Source organism: Neovison vison, chromosome 12, assembly GCF_020171115.1.
Source record: "Neovison vison isolate M4711 chromosome 12, ASM_NN_V1, whole genome shotgun sequence".
In the NCBI taxonomy this organism is placed as follows: domain Eukaryota; kingdom Metazoa; phylum Chordata; class Mammalia; order Carnivora; family Mustelidae; genus Neogale; species Neogale vison.
In genome coordinates, this window is record NC_058102.1 from 24,538,667 (window position 1) to 24,561,190 (window position 22,524).

The 22,524-nt window shown below is 36.9% G+C and overlaps 1 protein-coding gene and 1 pseudogene across 1 annotated transcript in view; both read left to right on the forward strand.

The window, feature by feature from the left end:
- The window catches only part of CDK17 (cyclin dependent kinase 17), a 112,819-nt gene that overhangs the window by 25,768 nt on the left and 64,527 nt on the right, over window positions 1–22,524 (forward strand). The window lies entirely within an intron of this gene.
- On the forward strand, window positions 11,895–12,185 carry LOC122891874 (annotated as a pseudogene).

Here is a 22,524-nt window from a genome sequence, read left to right on the forward strand (position 1 = left end):
TATGTATTTGTACTCTTTCCAGATTTTTTTCCTGTGGTTGACTTCTAGTTTCAGAGCCTTGTGATCAGAAAAGATGCATGGTATGACTTTGATGTTCTGCATATGTTGAGACTCCTTTTGTGGGCCAATATGTGATCTATTCTGGAGAATGTTTTATGTGCACTTGAAAAGAATGTGTATTCTACTGTTTTAGGATGCAGTGTTCTGAATGTATCTGTTAAATCCATCTGGTCCAGTGTGTCATTCAAAGCCATTGTTTCCTTGTTGATGGTCTATTTAGATGATCTGTCCATTGATATGAGTGGGCTATTGAAGTCCCCTACATTATTATAACAAAAAGTTTTTTTTTTTTTAAAGATTTTATTTATTTGACAGAGACACAGCGAGGGAGGGAACACAAACAGGGGGAGTGGGAGAGGGAGAAACAGGCCTACTGCTGAGCAAGGAGCCCGATGTGGGGCTTGATCCCACGATCTCAGGATCATGATCTGAGCCAAATGCAGATGCTTAACGACTGAGCCACCCAGGCACCCCCAAAGTCCCCTACATTATTGTATCATTATCAGTTAGTTTCTTTGTGTTGGTTAAACCGTTTTATGTATTTGGGTGCTCCCATGTTGGGTGCATAAATATTTACAATTCTTGGGTGCCTGGGTGGCTCAGTTGGTTAAGCAACTGCCTTCGGCTCAGGTCATGATCCTGGAGTCCTCGGATTGAGCCCCACATCAGGCTCCCTTCTCAGCAGGGAGTCTGCTTCTTCTGCTGACCTCTCTCTTCTCATGCTCTCTGTCTCTCATTCTCTCTCAAATAAATAATAATAATAATAAAATCTTTGAAAAAATATTTACAATTCTTATATCTTGTTGGATTGTCTACTTTATTATTATATAATGCCCTTTGTCTCTTGTTAGTCTGTTTTAAATTTCGTTTTGTCAGATATAAGTATTGCTACCCCAGCTTTATTTTGACATCCATTTGGTAAATGTTTCTTTGTCCCCTCACTTTCAGTCTGCTGGTGTCTTTAGGTCTAAAATGAGCCTCATTTTTAAGATGAGTCTTGTTTTGCTTTTTAGTCCATTCTGTCACCTTTTGTTTTTTTTCCCCTTTTTTTATAATTAAAAAATTTTTTTCTTATAAACATATAATGTATTATTAGTCCCAGGGGTACAGGTCTGTGAATCGCCAGGTCACCCCGTGTTTTTTGATAGCATTTTAGTCCAATAACATTCAGATTATTGGTAGACATGTATTTATTGTCATTTTATTGTTTTGTGTTTTTTTCTGAAGATTTTCTACGAATCTCTTGTTTTTCTCTCTCTCATGGTTTGCTGATTTACTTTAATGACATATTTGGATTTCTTTCTCTTTATTCTTTGCGTATTTATTAGTGGTTTTGGATATATGGTTACCATCAGGTTTGTGTGTAACTTCTGCATATAACAATCTGTATTAAGTTGATGATCATTTAAGTTTGAACCCATTTTTTATTCCTCTTCTCCCCACATTTTAGGTATATTTTGTTACATTTTACATACTCTTATTTTGTGAGTTTCTTGACTGTTTTGTTTGTTAGTTTGTTTTGTTTTGTTTTTTTACAGAAGTATTCATTTTTACTGCTTTTGTGTTTCCTACCTTTGTACTGTCAATTCTGGTCTCTCCTTTCCACTCAAAGAGTTGCCTTTAGTGTTTCTTGCTGGGCTGGTTTGGTGGTCATGAACGCCTTTAGTTTTTTGTTTGTTTGTTTGTTTGGTTTTGGTCTGGAAAGCTCTTTATCTCCTATTTTGATTGATAGCCTTTCTGGGTAGTCTTCTAGATTTTCCCATTCAGCACAACCATACCATGGCAGGTCATTTTGGTTTGGAATATTTCTGCTGAAAAATCCCCTGCTACCTTGTGCATTTTCCCTTTTAAGTTACTGTGTCCTTTTGTCTTTCTGCTTTTAAAATTTTCTTTTTCATTATATTTTGTCTGTTTAACTACAATATGCCTTGGTATGAATCTGCTTTTATTAATTTTGGTGGAAGTTCTCTGTGCCTCGTATATATGTTTCCTTTCTCAGATAAGGGAAGTTTTTAGTTATCCAGATACATAGTCTGTCCCCTTTTCTCTCTCTCCTTCTTGGACTCCCATAATTTGAATGGTATTACATCTGATAAAGTCATTATGTTCCCTTTGTTCTCACTTTGTGTAATTACTTTTTCTCTCTCTTATTCAGCTTGATTACTTTCCATTACTCTGCCTTCTCAGTCAGTAATTCATTCTTCTGCTTCTTCCAGCCTGCTGTTCATTCCATCAAGTGTTTCTTCTTTTGTTTATTGAACCCTTTATTTCTGCTCTCTTATTCCTTATCTCTTCTCTCTGTTAAGGGTCTTATTCATGTCCTCTACTTTTTCTTTAAGTTCAGGGAGTATTTTTTTTTTTTTAAGATTTTATTTATTTGACAGAGAACACAAGTAGGCAGAGCAGCAGCAGAGGGTGAGGGAGAAGCAGGCTCCCCACTCAGTGGGGAGCCCAATGGAGGGCTCCATCCCGGTACCCTGGCATCATGACCTTAAGGCAGACACTTAGCTGACTGAGCCATGCAGGTGCCCCTTCAGTGAGTATCATTATGATCATTGTTTGAAATTCTGCATTAGTTGTTGTACTTACCTCTGTTTTGATTAGCTCTCTGGCCATGGCCTTTTCCTCTTCTTTCGCTTGGGACAGTTTTTTCTGTCTTCCCATTTTGTCTAAGTCTTTGTGCCTATTTCTCTGTGTTAGGAAAATCAGCTTAGATCTCCTGTTTCTAAAGTTAATGGCCTTATGAAAAGAGGTTCTGTAATGTCCTGCTGTGTAGTGTCCCCTGTTCCCCAGGGCCTGGCACTTTAGAGAGTGCCTCTAGTGTGTGTTGTGTGCACTCTGCTGTTGTGTTCTGGCTACTATATCTACTTCAGGTCAGTTGTGTGTGGAAGCTTTCCTTGCCTGCTGTGGGTAGTGAGTTGTCCCTTACTTGAATGTGGTGAGTTTTAACTAGGTGTGCTCTGGTCTGCTTGTGAATTGAGACTTGGTGCCACTGCCACCAGAACTGAGGCACCACAAAATTCTTGGGTTGAGAGACTGGGTGTGGGCAAGAATTTGGGCTGGTCTTGTTGGGGAAGAGGCCCCCTTGCTGGGACTGAGTGAGGCACGTGAGACTGGAAAGGGTGTTTCCACTGGAGCACCAGAGGGCAGGGCTTGGTATAAGTAGGTTAGGTAGCCAGTGGTGGCACTGCACTGATAGCCTCAGGGGGGCCTTTGCTTATACTGAAGTGTGGGGGAGGTAAATATAGCCTCTCCACGAAGGCTGCCTCTCTGTGACATGCGCCAGGATGAGCACTTCAACTCCCACTGTGTGCCTGAGGCGCTCTTGAGATTACTATTTCCATGCTGTGTGTTCATGGGTTGTTTGCCTGCATTCTCATCAAGAGCAAGACAGTGCCCTGGAGGTCTATCCCAGCCAAGCCTGCTGACCATTAAAATTCCAGGCATTAACCCTGTTAGTTGCGAGAACCCAGAGTATTAGGCCGTTTTGTTTTCCAAGCCACTTTTTGTGGGGATTGATTTTCCTTGTGTGCTCCCCTGGGTGCTGGGCTCTTTCACTCACCTTTCTCTGCAACTGTGCTTCTCTTCCCACCTCAGTGGCCAAGATCTGTTTCTCTCCTAAACCGTGTCTCAGCACTTCTACCTTCATCAGTATGGCCTCTTCTCTGCTTTTAGCTGTGGAGTTTGTTCTGCCAGTCTTTGGGTCAGCTTCTGGGGTATTTTGGATGATTTGATAGTTACATGGTTGTATTCATGGGACAAGGTGAGCCCAGGGTCTTCATACTGTGCCACCATCTTCCATTCTCGATCTAGAGTAGGAACTTTTCAACCTTTTTGGTTCCTGGACCTTATGTTCTTCAATGTTAATTTACTTGAGAAACATTACAAATTAATATATCACAGCACATATTTTAAATGAAAAATAACTCTAAAACATGGCAAGAATATTAGCATTGTTTTACGTGTTTGTAAACCTCTTTCATGTCTAGCTTAATAGAAAACAGCTGGATTCTCACATCTACTTTTGCCTTTCAGTCTGTTGCAGTGTTTTTCAGAAAACTCCACTGTACACTTGAGATAAAAGTGAGAATGGCAAATAACGTCTTAGAATCCTTGTAAAAATAATTTTAATCTCAAAGCACAACCCCCTTGTAAAGATTACGCAGACTACACTTTGAGAACTTATGCTTTAGATCAAAATCAAATTGGATCCTAATCCTGCACTTGACCTTCCTCTCTCAGTTGGATACTCTTAGGAGCAATTTTTGATAAGCTCCAGTAACCCAGCAAATTCCAATTTGAAATCTGTTCCTGGGTATCTTCTACTTGGAATAGCCTCAGAGCTCTAGGCTTTGGTTCTTTGTACCCCTCCCTCCTTTTTAATGTCACTTGGACACTATCAATTGGAAATGGTCAGACTTGCAAGCTATGTGATCACAGGTAAATTTGTTAAAATTTTTGAGTCAGTTTCCTCATTTGTAAAACGGCAGAGCAATATCAACTCATGTCTTTCCTGGGGATCAAAAAAGATAAGAGTTATATTCAGTTGCTAATAAAATCTTAATGTTGTTAGAGGTTAGTGAAAAACAGTTTTTCCAATTTTATTGGAAAATGTTCCAATTTTGTTGCATACATTTTGGACTATTTGATTAAATATGCAAAATATTTTAAACTCACTAAGATGTGGATCTCCTTTGTTTATAAGTTATTCTAGAGAGAGACCCCCCCCACACTGCCCTCTGTTCTGTTCTGTCCAGTACTTGGGTCTTATTAAAGCTAAGCCCTTCACTAGGAAATGAATGGGATTTCAAAACACACAGCAAAATGTCCTTCTTTCTCTGAAAGTGTTTAAAATTATGTGCTTAAACTTATTAGGTAGGAAGATGCTATATAAAAGATACATTAGGGGTGCCTGGGTGGCTCAGTGGGTTAAAGCCTCTGCCTTTGGCTCAGGTCATGATTCCAGGGTCCTGGGATCAAGCCCACATCAGGCTCTCTGCTCAGCAGGGAGCCTGCTTCCTTCCTCTCTCTCTGCCTCTCTGCCTCCTGTGATCTCTGTCAAATAAGTAAATAAAATCTTTAAAAAAAAAAAAGATAATGTTATATAACACATTATATAACATATATATATGATTACAAGAGCATAGTGTGAGGAATTCCTAATTCTATAGGTAGAGAAGTAGAAAAAGGAAAGGAAAAAGAATTACATTGTGCCTTATTTCTCAATCACTGATTTTTGAAACTCCCAGAAGAAAAACTATTAAGCAGCCAGGCTTTTATTTATTGAGTGAATATATGTGCTAAATGGGTGATATTACGTAGCAGTGAAAACATGGACTTGGGTAGGGCATTTTACTGTTTGGGTTCCCACTTGTGCTTCTGCTTACTTGCTCTAACAGTGAATTTTTAGCTCATCAGTGACTTTCTTTAGATATGTAAAGTGAGTATAATTTAAATAATTTTATAGAGTTACTGTGATGGTTAAAAGTAAGTAGAGAACTAGAACAGATTGGCAGATTGTTCTGCTTACTAGTTTATTACATAAAAAGGGAAAAAGACATTTCCTTGATTATATTGACTTCTAGTAGTTTTATAGAGATCTTATATTTTAAAATGATTGCTGAAAAATTATATAATGTGGAAGGTTAATTTTATCTTTTTTTATTCCTTTGTTATTGTTATAGCCCATATTACTATGACTTGTGTAAGAGGAGAAAATTGATAAAAGAACAGATCTTTCAGCAATTAAAATGTATTTTTTAAAGATTTTTGTTTGTTTATTTATATATATTTTTAAAGATTTATTTATTTATTTATTTGACAGAGAGAATTCACAAGTAGATGGAGAGGCAGGCAGAGAGAGAGAGGGAAGCAGGCTTCCTGCTGAGCAGAGAGCCCGATGCGGGACTCGATCCCAGGACCCTGAGATCATGACCTGAGCCGAAGGCAGTGGCTTAACCCACTGAGCCACCCAGGCGCCCATGTTTATTTATATTTTTGACAGAGATCACAAGTAGGCAGAGAGAGAGAGGGAAGCAGGCTTCCTGCTGAGCAGAGAGCCTGATGGGGGCTCTATCCCAGGACCCTGAGATCATGACCTGAGCTGAACGCAGAGGCTTAACCCACTGAGCCACCCAGGCACCCAGTTAAAATGTATTTTACCTAATTGACATTAATGATTTTTTAAAGTACTTTTCCCCCCCCTTAAATTCATGATAGACACCTTACATGGTGTTGCAAGAGAAACTAGTGGGTAGGGAAGTACATAAACTTAAACCTCATTTGAGGAAAAAAAATCATTGATATCACTAGATACTAGTCATTTTATGTACATTTGTAATCATTTTTGAAGGATATGGTTCTAGTATATAGGGACATAAACTTGTGAATTGCCTGGTTAACTTTATAAACAAAAGGTTGCTCATATAATATTAAAGAGATTTGCTCAAATAAATCTGTCTTAAGTTGGTGCTTAATAAATTTCATGTAAAAACCAGTGTTGGGTTTTATAATAAGCTATAAATATTACTGCATTCTAGGGTGTTGATTAGTGTGACCTAAGTCTTTTGAAGCATCAATGAAAATCATGAAATTTAATCTCTTTTGTATCCAGGAAGAATAGAAAAAAGAATAGAAACCATTCTCTGTGCTTTTGTCTCACTGAGGATGTCAGAGGGATAGATACTAATGCTAATGAAAGTGTACACAGAGGGTAAATACGCATTGGAGCTCCAGGGAACACCTAATTGAAGTTATATGCGTAAAACATGAGACTTAAGCTGCCACTTTTTAATTTCATAAAAATCAAATTGAGCATCAAAAAAGACCTTTTTGTTTTCTCATGGCAAAAGAATCCATATATTTGGAAGCAGTTGAAACCGCAAAGGAGGGTCTGTTTTGAACTCATTGAGAAGAATTTTAATGCTCTAGGCTCTTTTTAATCCATTAACATTCTCACTCACTGTAGTTTCATGATGATTTCTCTCTCCCTACCCCCATTTTTGAGTAAAGTTAATTAGAGCAAAATACATTCTGGAGTTCAGTAATAATGATTTCAGACCTATTTTACTGTACTTACTATTCATGAGTTATGGGGAGCCTTAGTGTACCATTACATTTTCTTTCATATTGATTATTTACATACCTAATGACTTGGATTTTAATAAATTTTAGCCTGCTCTTAAGAAAGTGGTCATATAAATAAACATGTATTCAGGTGCCTGGAAACTCACTATATACCTTGTCCCAAATCATGAAAAAAAAAACATATTTTTAAGAATTAGATCAAATCCTATAGTAAATATTTATTTTTAATTTCTATATAAAATAGTCAACAAATCTTAGCAGACACCTACATATTTCAAACATTTATTTGTTGTAAGAGTAAATAGGAAAAGTCCTTTTCTTTTTTCTTTTCTTTCTTTTTTTTTTTTTAAGATTTTAGAAAGTGAGGAGAAGGGCAGAGGGAGAGAGAGAATCATCAGGCAGACTCTCGCTGAGTGTGAAGCCTAATGTGGGGCTCAATCCCAGGACGCTAAAGTCATGACATGAGCTAGAGTCGAGAGCAGGCAGCTTAACCAACTGAGCTACCCAGGCATCCTGGGAAAGTTTTTCATATGGAATTTAGCTTTATTTTTTTAAGAAGATATCACATTCACAGAGTTAGGCTAACAGGATTGGGCATTAATTCAAAAAGATATATGCACTCCTTTGTTTATGGAGAATTATTTACAACATCCAAGATATTTGAAGCAGCCTAAGTGTCCATTGATAAGTGAACAGTTATGGATGATGTGGCATATATCTATCTATATAGATATACAATTGAATATAACTCATCCTTAAAAAAGAATGAAACTTGCCATTCATGACAATGTGGATGGATATAGAAGGTATTATTACACTAAGTGAAATAAGACTGAGAAAGGTAAGTATCATATGATTTCGATTATATGTGAAATCTAAAAAATAAATGAACAAACACATGAAAACAAGAAACAGATTCATAAACACAGAGAACAAATTAGTGTTTGCCAGAGGGGAGGAGAGATGTGTGGATAGGCAAAATAGATGAAGGGAATTAAGAGGTACAGACATCCAGTGATAAAATAATAGAAAAAGATTGTGACAAAATTTTCATTTAACTATAATACTGAGTTTAGTTCTTCCATTTTATCTGTTTATTTCTTTGCTAGGTTAAGAATGTTACTTAAAATTGCATGGAAATTTTATTATAGTTCATTAATACTCCATTTAGAAAGGAAATTTCAAATCATCCTTAACTGCAGTTAAGAAATTTATTAACATAAAGTATTTTGGATGTCATAGATGGTTGCATGCTTGCAGAGACTTGTGTATAGCATTTAAGAAAGCAAGTGAGGGTATGTAGTAAAAGATCTGACTAATTTGGCCTTTATTCCTTCTGTAAGACTACTGATTGATGGCTATGACTTGTTTAATACTAACTCATAGGCAGTAGGCCTTTCTTTAGTTTGAGCTTATATTCTTAACAGTTATATTTCAGCTTTGTTATTGTAATCACATAATTTAATCAAATATTACCTAAACCAATGAAATACTAATGCATCAGTAGAGTCATTTCTGTGAAAACTTTGGAAAGACTTGATAAAGGCAGGTTGCTAAAAAATATTCCGTGGAACTGGATTTCGTCGTTGGGATCCCTTGTGGTTATAGCAGTAGTTAGAAAACTTTGTATTCAAGCCATTTCCTTTAAGAATTTTTAGTAGTATTTTGTCCCTAGGTTTTGGGACCCTCTTCTCCTTTTTAGCATTGTTTACCCCTCTTTAAAAAAACAAAAACAAAAACAGTGGCCTCCTTTTAAATTTCTTCTTCCACGGAATCAATTGATTTTTCTAAGGCAGATAGTTGAGCCAGTATAATGGTTTCATATAGAGTTGTTAAAATAGTTCATTTTGGGGGCACCTGGGTGGGTTAAGCCTCTGCCTTCAGCTTAGGTCATGATCTCAGGGTCCTGGGATCCCCTCAGCAGGGATCCTGCTTCCTCCCCATTCTCTCTGCCTGTCTCTTTGCTCAGCAGGGATCCTGCTTCCTCCCCATTCTCTCTGCCTGTCTCTCTGCCTACTTGTGATCTCTCTCTCTCTTTCTGTCAAATAAATAAATTAAAAAAAATTCATATTCTAATGAATGTTAGATGGAAATGTGGAACACTTCAGTTACAGCTTACTTGGAAAATTAAAAGGGTATTTTCTACTTACGTTTATTTTACTTCTTATCTTGGGGATCTAAAAATACCTTTAAAGAATTAGTGGGGGGGGGCACCTGGGTGGCTCAGTGGGTTAAAGCCTCTGCCTTCGGCTCAGGTCATGATCCCAGGGTCCTGGGATCGAGTCCCACATTGGGCTCTCTGCTCAGTAGGGAGCCTGCTTCCTCCTCTCTCTCTGCCTGCCTCTCTGTCTACCTGTGATCTCTGTCAAATAAATAAATAAAAATCTTAAAAAAAAAAAAAAAGAATTAGTGGGGGATCTGAATATATCTTTTAACGATTAGTGGGCAACAGGATTGGCCTATACCCAAATCTTAGGAGGGGCACAGTGCCCAGAGAGGGCCCCAAAGCTGTTTTGCTGGCTGCCTATTCTGGAGCAGCTGACTAACCAGAGGCAGAGCACATTGATCTGGTCATAACTGCTTTCATCCTGGAGCAGGGCAAGTTAACACAATTTAGATCAAGAGCCACATTAGAAGATCCTGACCTCAGGATAACCTCTCATTTCCTACCTTTGAAACAGGGAACAATTCTAGTCACTTCCTAACTTCTAACCACAAAATTGCATGGGAACGTATAGCCACATCTAAAAATTGTGACCTTTTGATTTTCTTTACCCTTTATACAGATGGATTCAGAATAAAAGAAACAATAGTCTTAACCTACTGTTCTTCATTGAACAGAGAAATAATCCCTCCCCTCCTCTACTTATTTTTTTTCCTTTTGAAATCTTCCTGGCCATTCCTATAGATGCAGTATAGGTGAAATAGATTGGGTACTGTGCCTGCAAACTCACCCTTTTCCAAAAAAAGTATATCACGAGTGTGACAACTCTTGTCTGTGTTAGACAGCAGATCATTGTTTCTTGATATACACATTTTCAGATCATTGCTCTTGGTAAATCTAGGCCTTCCATTATTCTCCACATATTCCATCCAGGTTTTATTGAGCTTTATTTTCTAGAGATTTCAACTTTGTTTCTGCTATAATGCACATGACAGAATAGATAGTTTTATATATGGAAAACTGTAAGTTACTGGATAGATAAGAGGGACTGAGGATTGTGAGCAATTTTTAAAAAAGATTTTATTTATTTGAGAAAGAGAGCAAGGGGGAGGAGGAGAGGGAGAAGGACAAGCAGACTCCATGCTGATTGCAGAGCCCAACAGGTGGCCTGATCCCAGGACCCTGGAATCATGACCTGAGCCAAAACCAAGAGTCAGATGCATAACCAACTGCGCTGCCCAGGCACCCCAATTGTGAGCAGTTTCTAACTCCTAAACTACAAAGCCACATTTTTGGGAATGACATTATTATAAGAATAACCCTGAATTTATTCTCGTACATTAAATACAGTTCCCAAATTTCTTACTTTGACTGTTAGTAAGAAATTCAAGTGCTTACAATGTGAGCATAGAATATTTATTGAAAGAATTAACTACAGAATTGAGAACTACTGTTTTACTTTGTAAGTCTTCCTGATACAAAAGGAACTACCAACCACCATGATAGAAGTCTCTGTGCTTAATTCTTGGAAGGTGTATTGAGTTGGAACAAAAGAAGGAGGAAGAGCAGCAGTCATTAAAAATGTCATGAAATGAGAGTAAAAAAGGAAATATGAAAGTAATAAAATGTATTGAGATGTTTTATAAGTATTATAATTTTGTTGACTTAAGTCTTTCTACTTAGAAAAAAATAGCAGAACCCAGATTTCCACACAACGTCACAGCCTTTGTAGCTGTATACCTTCCTGATGATTGATGGCATTAAACCACCTATCATCTTGGCTAAATCTTCATAAGACCACTGAATACATATTTACCATTTCTGAGTGTCCAGAGTTATAGATAGGTGATTTTCCTGGTAGCGCAAAATTGACTAACGTAAGGATCAAATTATGGCTTTTGGCCATAGCCAGTTACTTTAAACAAGTAGGAGTTACCATTAACTGACTTTTTTTTTTTGGGGATAGTAGAATTTAAAATTTTTTTTTGAAGATTTTATGTATTTGAGAGAAAGTGAGCAATGGAGATAGAGCACAAGCAGGGGAGAGTCGCAGAGGGAGAGGAAGAAGCAGACTCCTCGCTGAGCAGGGAGCCCGCTACATGGGGCTTGATCCCAGGACTCTGAGATCATACCTTGAGCCAAAGGCAGATACTTAACTGACTGAGCTACCCAGATGCCCCTGAATAGTTGAATTTAAATAGCAGCTTATAATTCCACTTATTTTTCAGAGATGATTTATTTTCTTCATGTCTTGTTTGTCCTATCTGTTGCAGTACAGTAGAACAACAGATATTATGTAATATGTAATGTTATTGTAATATATTAGTGGCTGTGGTTTATTATACTTAGAACTAAGGGACTTTTCATATGGATATTTATTTTTCTACCCGTATTTGAAGGATTGGGTTATACTGCCTATAAATGTAATCACAGAAATGACTTGTTATGTAGGAGGATAACATCTGTGTTCATACAGTAAAAGAGTGTGGCCTGTTTCTCTGATAGAATGGCTAACACTTGACAGTACTGTTCTCAAAAAGAGTTTATTGATAATTGTAAATATACACTGGGTAGGTCTTTTGAGTGGTGGAAGCTACGCACTCCTCTGCACCCCTCTTAGCCATGCCTCACAAAATGGAAGAAATCAAGGACTTTCTTCTCATAGCCAGGCTAAAGGATGCCAAATCTGTCAAGTTCAAGAAAAATAAAGATAATGTGAAGTTTAAAATTTGATACAGGAGATACCTTTATACATTGGTCATCACAGATGAAGAGAAGGCAGGGAAACTAAAGCAGTCCTGTCCTCCAGGTCTGGCGGTGAAGGAGCTGAAATGAACCTGGCATGCTAATTTGAACTGTATTAAGAGTCTTTTAAACAAACAAAACCTACACAACACACACACACACACACACACACACAGAGGCAGATCTAGAAAGGCTGGATGGCAGTGGAAGGTTTGCTGGAGGTTTTGTCCTTTACTTTGGAAACCTTCTCTCAGAAGTGTTGAAATAAAACCAGGATTCAAGGAAGGAATAATTGAAAATTGTTACAAATCCTTTGTGATACTGAGTCTGGAATTTGTATTTATGAGTCTGCCCAGGGAGAAATGTTCAGAGGCCTACTGAAGGAGGAAAGAGGCATGTTTACAAGTTGCCTGCCTGCATGTTTACAAGTTACCTGCTTTGTATAAACCTAGTTCTAAAAATACTTTTTAAAATTGTCAATTAAAATACCATCATTAGGAAATAATTTACTAAGCACATTTTGCTGTAGCTAAATGAAATTTGGCGACTTACAGATAATTTGGTATTGCTAAAATTGCTTTAAGGTGTGGCTTTTCTTTTGAAAAAGATGGTCATGCATGCTTTGACTTAATTTTACTCAAGAATATTACAGAAATTACAAGGAAAGGCAGTTTGTGGTTCACTTATAATCCGCACATGGGCCAATTTATTGTGAGCAGATTAATGGTAGGAGCACGTAGTTTTTAAATTTCTGTTTTATCAGGATTTACTTAGTAGCTTAAGGATTCTTTGGTGACCCATTTTTGAGCTTTTGTTTTCTCATTTGTATAACAGGAATGGTAAATAATTACACCTTTTTACCTACTAGAATCATTTTAAGACTCAAATAAGATGTAAAGACTGCTTATAAACTCCATAGGACCAGGTATCTAGTGGAAAAGTAATTTCATTTAGATATATTTAGGGATAATTTTAAAGCTTTAAAATTTTTGTGGATAAATACATAATAAATATTAATACAATGTATAGACATTCAGAGGATTATTAAACTGACAAAAAGTATTTGAGGCAAAAAGACAAAGGTTTGGTGTCTGAAAAAGATTTTATCATAACCAAGTGATTTTTTTTGCAAATTAAGCACCTTCTGTATACCTTGTTCTATCTCCTGTTTGTGATGACCTTCTAAGTTCTTGAACATATTTAATAGCTTTCATGGATGAGACTGAAGGTAGAACTGAATTTCTAGCATTTTCCCTAAAAGGGAGGAGTAACTTGCTAAACTTAATTTTTTTTTCAAGGAAGTTTTTGGTTTATTTGTGAAACATAGAGGAAAATATTTTCATTTCCTCATTTAAGTAGTGTAGACCAAGCATACTGAGGTGCTTTTTTAAAATACTTGCTGTGTTTCTTTCTAGTACCCACTGAGAGGGTTATTGCAAGGATATGTTTAAAGCACTAAGGATACAAAATGGGAAGAAACAGAACAATATAAAAAACAAGTGTAGCATAACCAGTTGATTAACATATGTATAATTGGAGTCCCTAAGTGTTGCGGTCTGAATGTTTGTTACCCCAGATTTCATGTTGAAATCCTAATGCCCACTGTGATGGTATTAGAATGTGAAGTTTTAGGAAGGTGCTGAGGTCATGAAGGTGGAGCCTTCATGTGTGGAATTAATGCTTATATAAAAGAGATCCTCTGAAAGCTCCCTAGCACTTTTCACCATGTGAGAATATAGCAGGAAGTCTATAGCACAGAAGAGAACCAAGATCAAAAGCTCCTTGATCTCAGACTTTTAGCTTCCAGATTGTGAGAAATAAATTTCTGTTTATAAGTTGTGTAGTCTGTGGTATTTTGTTACAGTATCCAAGCAGATTAAGACATTGATGAAATGGATAGGGGAAAGAGGCAGAAACAATATCTGAAGAAATAATAGCTATTTTTCAAAAACTGTTAAGACCACTGATGGAAGAAGCTCAGTGAACCCAACACAGGATAAATAATAAACATTTACCTTTAGTGTTTTAGAAACTCTTTCATAACACCACTAAGCCAAAAGAAATAATTAATTATTCTGTTTATTTAGTAGTTAACAACTTAGTATTAGGAGTTTGTAGTACTATGTCTGCCTGCTATTGCTATGTTTCCCTCAGCACTTAGTTCCAGATCACAGTGCTAAAAACCACATATAAACAGAATAATCTTAAAAACAGAAGGGGAAAAAGACACATTAGTTACAGGGAAATAAGAATCTTTTTTTTTTTTAATAAAATTTTTATTTATTTATTTGACAGACAGAGATCATGAGTAGACAGAGAGAGAGAGAGAGAGAGAGAGGAAGCAGGCTCCCCGCTGAGCAGAGAGCTGGAGGCGGGGCTTGATCCCAGGACCCTGGGATCATGACCGGAGCTGAAGGCAGAGGCTTTAACCCACTTAGCCACCCAGGTGCCCTGAGAAATAAGAATCTTCAAAGATGATTTTTTAACCGTGTAACTCAGAAGAGACAGTGGAATGACACCTTTACAGTGCCGACAGAAAAATTGATAACCAGTGATTCTGTAATCAGTGAAAATATCCTTCAAAACCAGAAATGAAATAAATATATTCTTGGATAAACAAAAACTGAGAGAAGGCATCAGCGACATACCCACACTTTAGGAAATATTAAGGAAATACACTGTCTAAAAAAAAAAAAAATTCTGAGGTAGAAGCATGACGGAATGAAGAGTACTGGAATAGCAAAATATGGTGGGCAGGACTGTTAATTGCTTAAACCAGTAGTGTTAACAATTTCCAGTGTTCCATTGCAAATGTTATATTGGAAAACAATAGAACATGTCAAAGTAATTACATGACCGCAATAGCAAAAGGAGGAAGTAAATAGAATTAAATTATAAGAATCTCTCATTTGAGGGCGCCTGGGTGACTGAGTGGGTTAAGCCTCTGCCTTCGGCTCAGGTCATGATCTCAGGGTCCTAAGATCAAGCCCTGCCTCCAGCTCTCTGCTCAGCAGGGAGCCTGCTTCCCTCTCTCTTTCTGCCTGCCTCTCTGCCTACTTGTGATCTCTCTCTCTCTCTCTGTCAAATAAATAAATAAATAAACTTAAAAAAAAAAAGAATCTCTCATTTGTATGGGACATGGTAAAAGCACTAATTTAAGACACAAAATAAAGATGCATTTTTGTATCTTTTACAGTAACCACTGAAAGAATTATGCTAAAAGATAAACCTATAGAGTATATAAAATAGAATGATAAATATTTGATTAATAGAAAAGGAAGATCAAAGGACAGAACAAGGGGACAAATGGAAAATAAATACAAAGATTATGGACTTAACTACATCAGTAATTAAATGCAAATGGACTAAATGTATCAGGTATCAGAGTATCAGGTTAAATCAGAAAGGCAAAACCCAACTATGTGCTGTTTACAAAGCATAAACAGGTACAGAGTAAAAATATGGGAAACAATGTACCATGCAGATGTTACCTAAGAAATGGCTGTGTGACTATACTAATAGGAGATACAGTGTCTTTAGCCAAGAGACATTATTGGAGATAAAAAGGGATAATATTAAAGGGGCAATTTATTAGGAAGATAGAATAGTTCTAAGTTGTATACACCTAATTACATAGCTTCAAAATATGTAAAGCAAAATTTAGCTAAAAGGAAAATCAGACAAGTCCATTATTATTGTTGTGAATTTAATAGACCTTTCTCACAGACCTCTCCGAGAAAATCTTTAGAGAAATAAATAGTGACCTTTACCGCACACCAAATACAAAAAATAATTGAAAATGGTTAATGGTCTTAAATTGTAATGCTAAAAATATAGAACTTGAAGATACAAAATATAGAAAAAATATCCATAATATCCTGGTACCAAAAATTTTAGGATGCAGAGAGAACCAACCATAAAATAGAAGGAACAAAGGAGAACAAAAGGCAAATCACAGAACAGAAAAATATATTTGTAATAGATATGTTGGACAAAGGACTTAAACATAAGTCTTAAGACAACTCTGTTTAAAGTGGACAAAAGATTTGAAGTTATATGAGTGGATCATAAACCCATTAAAGAGATGGTCAACATCATTAGTTCATCATTAAAACAACATCATTGAAAGTCAACATCATTAAAAATATTTTTAATATATTTGTACAGTCATCACCACAATTTAATTTTAGAACATTTGTGACCACCCCCAAAAAACCTTATATCCATCCTTTTTTTTTTTTTTTAAGATTTTATTTATTTATTTGACAGAGATCACAAGTAGGCAGAGAGGGAGGCGGGGAGAGGGGGAGCGCGGAGCAGGCTCCCTGCCGGGCAGAGACCCTGATGCGTGGGGCTCAATCCCAGGACACTGAACCGAAGGCAGAGGCTTAACCCACTGAGCCACCCAGGCGTCCCCTTATATCCGTTCTTCTCCATCCTCTCCCATCTCCTGCCTCAGCCCTGTAAATGTTGAATGAAATTATTTAGCCCATCAGTTGGAAATGAACAGAAATGAACTAAGGTTAATATTTGTACTGTTTGTTGAGTAAACAAAAAGATAAAACTACAAGAGAAATCAAAATAAAAGTTTAAGAAGCCAAAATACTTACATGCACTCTTAAGAACTGGTATAAGAGAAATTGGCAATAAGGTTATTAAAATAATATTCTGAGATAAAACCCCTTAACAGTACATTAGACTATATTTTAAAAACTATTTTTTTTATTACTAGAGAGAGATGGCATAAGTAGAGGGCAGGAGAGAAGGAGAACAGATTCCCCTCTGAGCAGGGAGCCCAACTCAGGGCTCATCCCAGGACCCTAGGATTACGACTTGAATTGAAGGCAGATGCTTAACCAACTGAGCCACCTGCATGCCCCAGTACATTAAATTATAGATTAGATTAATGTGGTGAGTTCCTTCAGGGATTCTTAAAAGTCCATTAAAGAATCCACGAAGCCATAGTTGAACTTACAGCATTTTTTCCCCTTTTGTGATTTATGCAGTAATGCTGTGTTCTATAGTTGATGGCATCTTAAATTTGGTGAAACGCGGTATGTTTGAAATGATGTATTCTTAAGTCAGCTATTCCAAAGGAAGATTCAGAATATTTCATGCAATAAAAATATTAAAATTATTCACTGGGAAAAGATTTGGTCTAAAAGAAAAAGCTACTTATATTTCAAAGTAGTGAAATAGCGCTCATCTAAAATTTTAGTAGGTCAGGCCTTTCATTAATCTACATTAATCTTGTGATGATTTTTGAATATGTGAGTTTTAAAGTTTTCATATACACACGAAATTTGAGCCTTAAGATTGTTCTAGCTCTTGAGGTTCTGATTTTATTTTGAAGATCTGTGCATTGCCTAATTTATGGAGTATAGCATGGGTTGTTCTTTTAAAGTTTGGGGTTCTAAAATAGATACTTTATTTTAGTGTTGATTATTTTATATAATTTCCTCAGAAGTCATGAGAAAAATCAAATGCTGAATTTAACTAGAGTTTTATAATTCTAAATATTTAAAGAATATTACCTTAAGTATATAGAGAGGAGAACTTGTATAGGTGATGATGGCTTTTAAGGTATTTTTTTATCAGCTTCAGACTCTCCTTCTAAAAAAATTTTTTGTGTGTGTGGCATAGGAGCTGAGACCCTACAAACTATATTTCTTGCTTACCGTCTGATTCCCCATTAAATTCTGCCAGTAGGAGAATGGGAAATAGGAAAGCAAGAGAGGGGCAAGGGATTTGCTCCTTTGTGTTTACTTCTTATCAATATTATCTTCACAGCACCGGGACTTCACCCTGGTAAGAAAAGGAGTGGCAGATCACTCCATTTTGCACTATTCCACACTCATAGAACCTCATGACGTTCCTCCTAGATAACATCAACTAACCTTTTGTGCTCTCTCAGAGATTTGTGTCCCCATTTTGCCGGGACCCTCCTCAAGTTCTTGGTTCTTTGTGATCTTCGAGAAGTGCTTTATTTCTAGAGATCTAGGCTTCAGTTTTATGTGGTTTCTCCAAACCTTTGAGTTCCAGTAATTCCAGTCACTTTTGTTTCCCTCAGCTCTGGGGGTCCAAGCTGCTTGCTGCTTGTAATTACTTTCTTTGTAATTATATGAGTCCCTTTTTTGCCTTTCCAGTTCTTCAGTTCATGGTTAACAACTTATTCTAAACTCTGTTACAGTTACTGGTGAGATTTTTGCCTTTTGACTGATACCTAACTAAAATAGCCTGGTCAAAATAATAGACCTCTGCATACCAAGGTCCTGGAGATCACTATTAGGTCATTCTTCATTTAGTCGTTATTGGACCTCTGTAATGTGCTGGGCCTTTCTTTACTGTATTCTCTGTCAGATGTCCTCCCTATCTGTGGTCCCAGAGCTGCTTGAGAAGATGTCATTATTACACTTCATTGTCATTGCCTGCTTTTCTGTATTTCTCAACTTGTGGCCCATGATAGTGTGTTTTGTTTCTTTGTCCTTAGTTCCTAACACAGGATTTGTATAAACTAGATGTTCAATAAATATTTTAATTAATTAACATACTTGTAAATATGGTTGTAAAGGGCAGAAGTCATGACAAAAATTATCGGATGAAGGGGAAGGATCTTACTTTGATTATTTTGGGCATCTGAAGGTCCTCTGATACTAAGAAGTTTAAGCCAGATGTTAATATGGTATCAAAGGTTATTTAATACTCTTCAAAAAGTCACATGTCTAAGGCTTGATTTGGGTTTTCTGGTTCACTTGTTCTGGTTCAGTTGTTCGTGAGATTGAATGTGCTTTATCTCACTACATTTTCACCAACTCCTATACAATACTGTTCTAGGGAAGAATCCAGATCCATTTATCATGATACTTCTCAGGTTATCAGGCCTCTACCTGTCATGTCTCATTTAAGCTTGCCTTTCTCTTCCACCTTCATTGTGCTCATGGAGTGAACCCTATACTTCACCGTACTTCAGTTATTAGTGCATTATTAATGCTTGATACAGGACCACCCAGAAGGTTTACAAGTCTTCGAGTTATTTTGATTGTAATACACTTTCTCTTCAGTATTTAGTAGGGTTACCCTGACCTACAAATATCCTAGTTCCAGACCCTTAACTCCATTATGATAACACCTTATTGGCACCCATGTCATTCCTATTATTAAACTCTTAATTTAGGCTCCCTCTTGCTCAGTTTATATTAAGCAATTTAAATCTATAGTTACTGTTTTTCAAAATGAGAGATTTGGGGACATCCTTCTATTCCCACTTCTTATTTGTAGTAGAGGATCTTTTGATGAACTAACTGGGTAATTTGAATATCTTGGTTTACAGTACTGAGATTTTAGGGAAAAAAGTAAATATTTCCCTGAAATTTCTTTATACTTGTTGAAGGGTGTGGATTTTTTTGATTTATCTTTAAGAATTTTGATGGGTATTTGGTCACTTGGCCATTTCTTTATTTACTTTTTTGAGTTTTTATGTTGCTAAATCTTTCTGTTCCAGTGTCGTTAACATACAGTGCTCTATTTGTTTCAAGTGTACAATATAGGGATCCAACAGTTCTGCACATTACTTAGTGCTTATCAAAACAAGTACACTCCTAATCGTTCCACATATGAGTGAAATCACATGGTATTTGTTTTTCCCTGACTAGGTTAGTTTGCTTAGCATTATACTCTCTAACACCATGCATGCTATTGCAAATGGCAAGATTTCATTCTTTTTTATGACTGAGTAATATTCCATTACACACACACACACACACTCTCTCTCTCTCTCTCTCTTTCCTCCCCCCCACCCTATATATATATCCATTCATCTGTTAGTGGACACCTGGGCTGCTTCCATAGGTCAGCTGTTGTAAATAGTGCTGGAATAAACATGAGGGTGCATATATCCTTTTGAATTAGTGTTTTTTTGTATTCTTTGGGTAAATACCCAGTAGCATGATTACTGTATCATAAGGCAGTTCTTTCTTTTTTTTTTTCTTAAAGTAGGCTCCATGCCCAGTGTGGAGCCCGATGTGGAGCCCAAACTCATGACCCTGAGATAAGACCTGAGTCATGATCAAGAGTTGGACACTTAAGCAACTAAGTAGGGCGTTCTATTTTTAATTTTTTTGGGAAACCTCTACACTGCTTTCCTCAGTGTCTGCTGCAGTTTGCATTCCCACCAGCAGTGCATAGGGGTTCCTTTTTATCCATATCCTCGCTTACACTTGTTTCTTGTTTTTGATATTAGCCATTCTGACATGTTTGACGTGATTTCCATTGTGGTTTTGATTTTTCATTTCCCTGATGATGTGTGATGTTGAGCATCTTTTCATGTGTCTTATGTGTGTCTGTTGGCCATCTTTGTGTCTTTGCAGAAATGTCTGTTCATGTCTTCTGCCCATTTTTAATTGCATTATTGGTTTCTGGGGTGTTGAGTTGTATCCGTTCTTTGTATATTTTGGATACTAACCATTTACTGGACAGGTCATTTGCAGATATCTTCTCCCATTGAGTAGGTAGGCTGCCTTTCAGTTTCATTGGTCATTTCTTTTCCTTTGCAGAGATTTCTTTTTTTAATGTAGTTTCAATAGTTTGTTTTTTCTTTTATTTCTCTTGCCTCAGTAGACATATCTGAAAGGAGATTGCCATGACCAGTGTCAGAAAAATTACTTTCTGTGCTCTCTTCTAGTATTTTTATGGTCTCAAATTTCACATTTAGGTCATTACTTAATTTCAGTGTATTTTTGTGTATGGTGTAAGAAAGTGGTCCAATTTTATTCTTTTTCATGTACCTGTCCAGTTTTCCCAAAACCATTTGAAAAGACTTTTTCTCATTGCATATTCTTTGTTGAAGATTAATTGACCATATAATTGTGGGTTTATTTCTGGGCTTCCTATTTGGTTCTTTTAATCTATGTGTCTATTTTTGTGCCAGTACCGTACTTTTTGGATTACTACAGTTTTGTAGTATAACTTGAAGTCTGGAATTATGATGCTTCTTGTTTTGCATTTCTTTTTTTAAGATCGCTTTGGCTATTCAGGGTCTTTTGTGGTTGTTCCATACAAATTTTAGGATTGTTTGTTATAGTTATGTGAAAAACACTGCTGGTATGCATGTTGCTTTGGGTAGCATACGCATTTTAACAATGTTTGTTCTTCCAATCCCTGAGCATGGAATGTCTTTCCACTTCTCTTTTTTTTTTCCTTTTCTTTGTGCCAAAGAATGAATTTGAGAGAGAGAGAGAGAGAGAGCAAGAGAGAGTGGGGAGGGGCAGTGGGAGAGGGATAAGAAGACTCCCCACTGAGCAGGGAAACTGAGACAATCCTAGAACCCCACGATCTTAACCTGAACTGAAGCAGATGCTTAACCAACTGAGCACTTCAGGTACCCTTGTGTTGTCAGTTTCTTTCATGTATTTTATAGTTTTCATAGTACAATGTGGGGCTTGATCTAAGGACCCTGAGATCATGACATGAGCTGAAATCAAAGAGTTGGATGCTTAACTGACTGAGCCACCCACATGCCCCAAGTGTTTTTTTGATTTCTCTTTCTGTTGCTTCATTATTAATGTGTAGAAATGCAACAGATTTCTGAACATTAGTTCTGTGTCGTGCTAGCGTTACTGAACTTATTAGTTCAAGCAGTTTTTTGGTGGGGTCTTCAGGGTTCTCTTTGTACGGTATCTTGTCATCTACAGATAGTGAAAGTTTTGCTTCTTACCTATTTGGATGCCTTTTATTTCTTTTTGTTGCCGATTGCTGTAGCTATGACTTCCAGTACTGTGTTGAATAAAAGTGATGAGAGTGGGCATCCCTGTCTCATTCCTCCGTATAGAGGAAAAAGCTCTGTTTTTTCCCCATTTAGGATGATCTTAGCTGTGGGTTTTGATATGAGGCCTTTATAATGTTGAGTTATGTTCCCTCTAAAACTACTTTTTTGAGGGTTTTTTAAAATCATGAATGGGTGTTAAACATTGTTAGATGCATTTTCTGCATCTGTTGAAATGATCTATGGCTCTTACCCTTTCTCTTACTTTAAGATTTTATTTATTTTTTAAATATTTATTTGAGAGCAAGGGGGAGAGAGAGAGAGAGAGAGCACGCACAGAAACGAGGAGGTAGAAACAGACTCCCCACTGAGCAGGGAGCCTGATGCTGGCTTGGATCCCAGCATAGGGATCTGAGTTTAAGGCAGATGCTTAATTGACTGAGCCACTCACGTGCCCCTAAGATTTTTTTTTTAAATTAATGTATACAGCCAGCATGGGACTGGAAATTACCAAGAGTCGCTCCGCCGACTGAACCAGCCAGGCACCCCTTCTTTCTCATATTGATGCAGTGTGTCACATTGATTGATTTGTGAAGGCTGAACTGCCTTTACAACCCAGGAGTAAATCCCACTTGATTGTGGGGAATGATTTTGTAATGTATTGTTGGATCAGGCTTGCTAATATTTTGTTGAGGATTTTTGCATCTTT